The following is an 8578-nucleotide window of genomic DNA, read 5'->3' on the forward strand; positions in this document are numbered from 1 at the left end:
TAGCAATTGTGAGACTCAGTTTCTATTTCTGGTTATTGTGGCTGCTTTGCTTTCTCGTGGAAATTCGATTGCGGTGCGAAGATGGCGACCTATACGATAACGTTGATCTGCACCAAGGGGTCCCTCTTTGCCGTATCTTCTAAGACGAAATACATTAGGGAAATTATTGTTGAGAAAGTTCAGAATGCTGCCAATTTGTTTCGAGACCTGTGCTGCGTGATATGCAACTCATTTCTCGAATGCGACCTCCCTAAGTGCATGATTCGAAACTTCGCAACGATGCAATAACCGCATCGACTTAACGAGGCCCTGTTCATAGGCATCTCCATAAGTTCTGCATCGGGTACGAGGTTGTTGTTAGTCCAACAAACGGCACAAGTGTTGCGTTCAGAGAACGTCTCGGCGGGACACTAACTTGGCGCTTAGTGCACATCATTGTCGTGAGCGCAGTCGATAAGGAATTCTGAATTCTGCGGTGTTACGTGTCAAAGCCACGATTGGATTATGAGGCACGCCGTAGGGGGGGACTCCGGATTAACTTTGACCATCAGGGGATCTTTAACGTGCCCATAATGCGAGGGACACGGACATTTCATTTCGCCTCTATCGAAATGCGGCCGCCGCTGCCGGGATTCGATCCCGCGACCTCACGCTTACGTTTAGCAGCGTAACGCCACGTATAGCGGCTACGCCACCGCGGCAGGTGTAGTCAATAAGGAAATGATCACTGTCATATGCCAGAGAAGCTAGCGCGCACATTTTACGACTACTCATCGTACACACACGGGAGCGGCTGACACTGACTTCTCTGGTATCAAGTCAGACCATTTTAAAACCTTGGCTTCCCACAGGATGTGCAGTATTGAGAGCACGGGCCATGTTGCAATTTAACTTGTCGCAGTGTTGACCATCGACACATTCACATTGCTGTTACCATCTGCATCACCCTTTAGATCCCTTTTCACTGTGCCAAGTGAAACGTAGCTATCTAAAGCGCAGTGGTTCAAACTGATATGTCTCCTTTCTTTGGCGAAAATGAGCGCGATTTTCGTTAAAGGAAGTGGCGATGTATGTGCAGTTGGGAAACTTGCAGTGTTGTATTCCGTCATTTGTCCGGTATTTATGTATTTACGTTTTATTTGTCGCTGGCTAACTTAACTGAATTTTCACAATGTTTCAAAGATTTGCTTCTCCAAGCGCTGCGTTATCTGCTGTGGCCTTTTTCGGCTCAGCACAAGGTCGTGGTTTTGATACCCAGGCCTGCCCCCCGCATATTAATGGGGTCGGAGTGTAAAACGCAGGTGTAGTAAAAAAATTGTGCGAATTAATTAATTCATTAATTAATCTTGCTTCGCCGTGCGCTTAATAAATAACGAAGTTTGGAATGAAATGCAGATCATCAAGAGCAGAACATGTCTCTGCCTGCAGTACTGTCAGTTTGTCACTGCCATTAGCAGCTCCGCGAAATTTAAGCTGACTACGACTGCCGCGAGCACCACGGCAGCCCACCGCCGATCTGGGGTTCATTCCTGCACATGACGAGGCCCGGGCAGCTGGCGAATCGGTACGGCTTGCCCTTCTTCTCTTTTCAGTTAAGTCGTGTTCCATTTCGCATAATTGACCACTTCGCATGTAGCGGTCATGCCCCTATTGCACGCCTTCGAAATGAGGCCTGCTAACGTAACACGTATACGTAACAGAAATCAGCCGCACGGAAAGCGCCCGGCTTGACAACGTCAAGAATGCTGCAAAATGAAACTGTTTAGGCGGGCTAGGCAGTGAGGCACGAACAGCCGCGGCGTTTAATCGAGTGCTCACGGCGGCGGCGCAGTTTTGCCGCACTGCCCGCGAGCGGCAGCTGCCCACCGTGCCTCCGAATGACTGACAGTTGACGATTGAGAGGCTCCGTCGAAGAGTGGCAGTGGTACGCGTCGAGTGGGCACCCGACTGCTGCCCTCGTCTCGGGGAAGTTGTTCGTCAATCCAGGCCAGCAGGGAACACCGCCCCTTTGAGGCGGGGGCGCGCCGCGGCTGCTACCGCACCTCGTGCATTCTTCTTCATATGGCTCCCGTAATCAGATTCCTGGGCGGCGCGTCAAAAGCGACGCGGAATGCAAGGGGCACAACGAGTGCACGGCAAACGTCGCAGCGCGCGCGCCGCACGTGTGGACGTGCACGAGGTTGAACGACCGCCGGAGGGCCGAGACGGTCGACCAAACAGTGGGTTCACCGAAGTCGGGGCACTCGCTGAAACGTGCTGGCTCGAGTGTAATCGAACACGTCCTGGAGGGATGGCGCGCGTAGCTTCCTGTGTGCACAAGTGACGGACCAGGAGACTCGCAGCGTGCCTGTTTGCGCTCCCGACGGAGACGCCTGTCACTTGTCGATACTTATTGCACAGCATCGTCACACGTCTTAAATGGTCTGTCGTGCGTGCCTTTCGTGCTCATTAAATAATTTGAGTCACGCAGCAGCGATACGACGAACCTGCAACTGGGGGAGAACTGAGACAGGCCTGGGCAACTTCATAGATCTCGTGAATTATCGAAGCGCTAAAATACTGGATCCAAGCTGAGCGAGATGGTTGGCGTCCAATGTCCGCTACAGGGCTGATCTATAATAAAAATAATAATAAGTGAGAATAAACAATTTCTTAGACGAAAACGATACTGTGACTATGTTATCACTGTCAACATTTCATTGTTCATTAAACGTGCTTCCTTTGTTAATTCTCTACAGCCGCCCAACTTCTTTATATATCAGCGCCTGATGATGAGGTCTCATTAAAGTGTATGCGTGCCATAGACACACAGTGTTTGGAGCTAGGCTGTTCCGTTCACTGCCACCCGCCGTGGTTGAGTAGTGGCTATGGTGTTGGGCTCAGAAGCTCGAGGTCGTGGGATCGAATCCCGGCCACGGCGGGCGCATTTCGATGGGGGCGAAAAACACCCGTGTACTTAGATTTAGGTGCACGTTAAGGAACTCCAGGTGGTCTAAATTTCCGGAGTCCCCCACTACGGCATGCGTCATAACCAGAAAGTGGTTTTGGCGGCACGTAAAACCCCATAATTTTCCCCCATTCACTGCGAGCACGTATGCCCCGCGATATTTAGGCGCTGACGCGCTTATATAGTTATTAAAGGTGCTGATAAACTAAAAGCTAAATTAAAAAAGAAAAAGACAATTTGGCGACTTTTGTGCCTGTCGCCAGTTGACCTTAAACGACATTAAAACACACACACACACACACACACACACACACATGCCCACATTACCACTGTGCAAGTATCAAGAGAGTGAATTGAGCTAGGGAGAGATTGAATGAATATATTTTTCCGAAGGGCTAGGTGCTTAAGGCCTGCTTCAGGAAGGGGCATTACAAGGAGGAGGGTACTGTATATCTCACCGCGGTGCATTGCTTGAGGACCCGCGCACCGCAGCTCCTTCGGTAGCGTGTTGCTGATGACGGGTGTAGCAGAATTCATTCGCTTGCGTCGTTCTTGCGGACATTATTCCTTTCGCCGTCGCGGTTGACCCGTGGCTCTGCAGTGAAAGAGGAAAAATTGCAGTCGAAGTTATGGGGTGGGTGCGGTGTGATCGTGGTCGCTTTATTCCCGGGGCTTCCGCGTGTCTGGGTACGCGCAGATCACCCAAACACGGAGTTTTTGGCACGGAAGTTTCATATCGTGAGCCGCAGTTTACGATCTTGTTGGCGGCGGCGAAAGTGTCTTAGTGCTTTCCGAGAGTCTGTGCAGACGTTGAGCCTGCTTTTACCCCTTGTGGGCACCTCTTTCTGGCCCATTGTAGATCAGCTAAAATTGCTTCGAATTCCCCTTTTTGGAAGTCGTTTCACCGGGACATATATACAGGGTGTTTCAGCAAACACTCAAAAATTTTTAAAGGCTGCCTGTGGCAGATAGCACACTTGTAGTTCATGCGCTGGTCTACTCGAAGAGGCGGACACTACTTGCACTAAAAATTGAAATGCGAAATCGACGAATTAATCTTTAACTTATTACCTTATGGCCCATATTGAAGTTTACAAATTCTAGCCGTGGAGTTCGCAAGGCGGATCCACTTGGAACGAGAATTCTCAAGAGGGGACACCAGTTTCGAGATATGAATTCCCGAACTTTGCGGATATATATATATATATATATATATATATATATATATATATATATATGAGCTATATAAAGAAATGCACTTTTCGTTAGTGTGCTCCTTCGTTTCTTCAACACACACACACACACACACACACACACACACACACACACACACACACACACACACACACACATATATATATATATATATATGACTAAGAACAATAGGGCCCCTCGGTTAACCCCCTTTCTCCTCGTTTATGTATATACAGGGTGTTTCAGCTAACTTGCGCCAAATATTAAAGACACACAGGCGCTATTCGTGTCGAATTGCCGTAATATTGGAGCCATATGGAGCCCGCGAATGCACGCAAAATTGACATGCGACTGGCCGCTCGAGGCACTTTGCGTGTATATTGCGGGCTACTTTCACGCTCGGAAAAACACTTTGATGTAGCACGTATTGAGCAACAGAAATCTTTAGCGGGAGCTTGTCACGCTCCTCAACAATATTCTCCTTGGCCCTTTTCATCTAAATATCATATTTGAGAAGTTGATTAATTAATTAAGACTAATAATGAAATTAGGCGGAATGCAAGAAGATAATCTGATTATCACCAAGCGACGGCAAACATTACCTCGGTTCTGTCCAGCTACGTGGCATTTGCATATCTTCAAATCTTGGTGCGTGATAGTTCGGACACTCCTGTATATATACCCCACATAAGGTATGCATTTCGCTAGTTTCAGTAATAACTGCTATAGCGACGTGAACAGCCCACGTACCATTGCAGCTCTTCCACTACGTGGAAGACCACTACCTGGGCTTCCATTACCACTACGTGGGCTTTCTTTTTTTTCATTCCTGTTGACTGACGAATGCGTCGAGCGTGTCGTCCTGCCGCCGCCCCCGTCGTTGAACCTCCGGGTCGGCCTACACACATTACGAGGTTGAAGAGCGCCGGCGAGATCACCATCGCTCCTAGCGGCGTCCCAATGCCATTGTCGAAGGTGGTATATAGGTTGTGTTGCACCGCTTCTGATTTCGTACGCATGGTCGTGTGGGAAGGCTTTAATTGTCTTCAAGCCGAATTCTGGGCCAAGATAAGTCTTTGAGCACTTCCAATAGTGCCATGGTCTCTAACAGCATCAAACGCTCCCTCCAGATACACCTAGTAGTATTTCTGACCTCTTGTGCATTGCTTATTGGCAATTCTGCGGAAGAGGTGAGCGAGAATGAACTTCCGTGACGAATACGGCTCAGTAGCCTAATCAGAGGGGGCATCAGTAAATGAGGAATGCGGCATAAAAAATAAATAAATAAAGCCTTGATTAGCTGTTTTCGGCCAACACAGCCTGCAACGAAAAGGAGGAATTGGCTGGGATTTCGCCTGGGGCAGCTGTAAATTATTTCTTAACGACTGGATATATGAATAACAGCACAGTAGGATCGTTCGCAAAACATATGCACACGATATGCAACCTCGGCATACGTTCTCAACAGAACTGCTGGGAAGCGTTTCTTTACTTACAGGTGGTTGCCCATGCAGTATCATGTACTAAGATTAAAAAAAAAAGAATGAAATGAATTGTATGTTTTTAGCAGCCTAGTTTACCTGTCTTCTACTTGGTTAACTAGTTCGCGTAAAGAGGAAACAACTAACTTCTTATTGCTATATTTCCGGCAAATACGTCAGCGCGAGGTTTTAGCACTTATTCGTAAACAGCTTTTATGTGGCTATTATCTCTCTCTCTCTCTCTCTCTCTCTTTTCCTTGCGTTTCAAAAGAAAGCCCACCGATTTTTTTTCTTTCTTATTTTAAAGCCCGCCCGGCTTGTCGTTCACGCGCCACGGCAGCGCAGCTGTAAAACATGATGCGAAGAAACTCGTCCAGTGGCCAGTTTCGTTCGCAGATATGACATCCCGCCTGAGATGTACAGAAGCTACATTGACGTCCTCCTCGTTTGGGCTGGCCTTGCGCACCAAGTAGATAGCTCGCGCTAAAATTTTTTAAATCGCTTTTCTCTCGCACGTTGCTTGTATTGTCCTCACAAACAGCGTGTTTGACAGCAGCGCTGCTCTGGTGCGCAGTTCTTTGTTATTGTTTTATGTTATTTCTCACGTTCGATGGAATTTTTTTTTTCTCTTAGACGCGATAAATAAGAGCCAATAAGAGAGAACGCGTCGCAAAAAAATTGAAGTGCATGTTTTCGAATGTGCTCTCAAACGCAGTATACGTTCGCCGTAAACGTAATAATTAATAAGTTGATTGAAGTAATCATTGCCAATTACAAGATTAAGTATAACACGAAAATATTGAAAAAAGTCTTCAGAAGCTACTAAAACATTCCGTTGTATCCGCAAAAAGGAAGAAAAAACGAAAAAGAAACTTAAGAGAATGTCTTAGGGCAAAACAATGAAACCCTTTTTACCTCAGTAAGGAAGCCTTCATTGCAGTGAGGCTACCTTATGTCATTCTAAAAGCTTCCTTACTGAGGGGCCCTCAGCGAAAGCTTCCTTGGTGCTTCCTAAGGTAACTCCGAAGCTACCTTCATGCACCCTTACGCCGCTCCTGACCCTGAACGAACGCTTCACCTCACTGCTTAGCCACGTGACGTTTACTTGCGCATGCGCGCTGTCGCCCGCCTGCGGAGTAGCGCGAGCACGGTACGTCTTGCCAGGCATGTTCCTTTCAGTGGCACGTTCGGCATGAGTAGCGTTCCTAGGCATTGCTGGGCGTTGCAGGATGTCGGCGGCGCCAGCGTTGCTGGAGCCCATCAAGTTCTCCGCTATAAGGTGGTACTTTTTTTACGTTTAGTAAACAAAACTAGAAGAAAGCGTGCACGCGTCTATATATTAGCACTTCAATTTAAAAATTATGCGACGATACAACATCTTTTTATTGAATAATTGTGTTCGCGTAAAGCTTTTAAGAGATCCTCTCGAACCCCGGCATGCGGCAACCGTTTCTTACATGAGGACGGGCGAAGGGAACTTTCAGAGTACGCTTGCTTCCTCCATCGGCCCTTCGCTGCCTCACGTAATTTAGGAAACGGTCGAAGGAAAGGAACGTTTCATTGTTTGGGCCTTATATTTTTTTTTATTTTTTTCAGGTTTTGGTGCATGATCACTCGTACAGCTTGTGCACGTGCAGCCAAAAAGTGCCCCGTTAATGCTGTCCCTCTCCTGCAAAAAAAAAAAAAAAAAAAAAAAAAAAAAAAAAAAACGAGAGGGAGAAAGAACGTAATAATAAAGAAATAAAAACAAACGAACAAACAACCCGGAAGGATACCGAAAAAGTGAAAGAACAATGGTGTCCTGCTAAATAACAATATCTATTTATTTGTTATTTTTAGAGGATGTAGCGCGGATGTACAAGGTGAAATCATATTTGCGGAGAGTGCCATCAATGTAATTGGAGATTTTCATCCCTGTACGATTGTAATCTATCAATTAACTAATTTAATCTGGACTTATAAACAGTCTGTGGTGCTACAGAAGAGAAATGTACGAATCAAAAAGTTTTAAGGGCGGGTCTCTTGAATCATACATTGTCATGCCTGCCAATTAGGTTACATCATCATTCTTTTTTTTCATGACATTTATTACAATTAACAAAACTGGTGGATCTACAGGAACTATATACTGTATTCCGTGCACCAGTTATTCATATTCAAGGACAGAAAAACGAGCAGTACATAGATAGAAAATTAACGCCATACCAAGCAACCATTCATCGCACTAAAAGCTAAAAAGGAGGTAAAGCTAAACGCCTAATCAAAGGTGGATGCCAATCAGGCTGACTACCATGTTGATCATAAATGTATCTCTAAGTGCATAATCATCTTACTGAATTGCACCTTTTAGGAAACTATTGCTTCTGCTTTTCGGTCTTGCATACTAATTTCCCATAAGCTATGCATCCCTGAGTAAAAGCATGCGAAATGGTATGTCATCACACGGTGCAAATAGATATTGGATATCGTGAACAGTTCAATCAAACTCTTTCCGCAAGCTTCTATGGAGAAAATACAAGAATAAAATGTCATTATTACAAAAATTAGAACAGTGTTAATGATACAGTTACACAGTGCGTCAGGGAAACATTGACTAAATGCGAGCGCTAAAAGCAGCAACAGGCATCCGTTGTGATTTTGACTACGCGCGAACACCGATGAACATCTCTCATATGTGAGCCTACAAGGAGGGTATTGATCCTTCTCAAGATCCACGAGTGTCTTCGAAATCATTTTAATGCCTGCAATTTTGCGTTTCCCGAGAAAGCCGTAGATACGTTGTACTTCACTGTTGACAGGTTCGTTATAACTAGTGCGTTTTCATTATTGTTTGTGCTACTTCCACTTTGTTTTTCTCTTTAGCTTTCGTCATATTGTTCGCACTTACCACAGGCTCCTTAGCCAATTCCTAGCAGTGGGTAAGGGCCATATTTTGCGGAGAAAGCGAGCAAGTAAC

The sequence above is a fragment of the Dermacentor andersoni genome, chromosome 1 (genome assembly GCF_023375885.2).
Source record: "Dermacentor andersoni chromosome 1, qqDerAnde1_hic_scaffold, whole genome shotgun sequence".
NCBI classification, from domain to species: Eukaryota; Metazoa; Arthropoda; class Arachnida; order Ixodida; family Ixodidae; genus Dermacentor; species Dermacentor andersoni.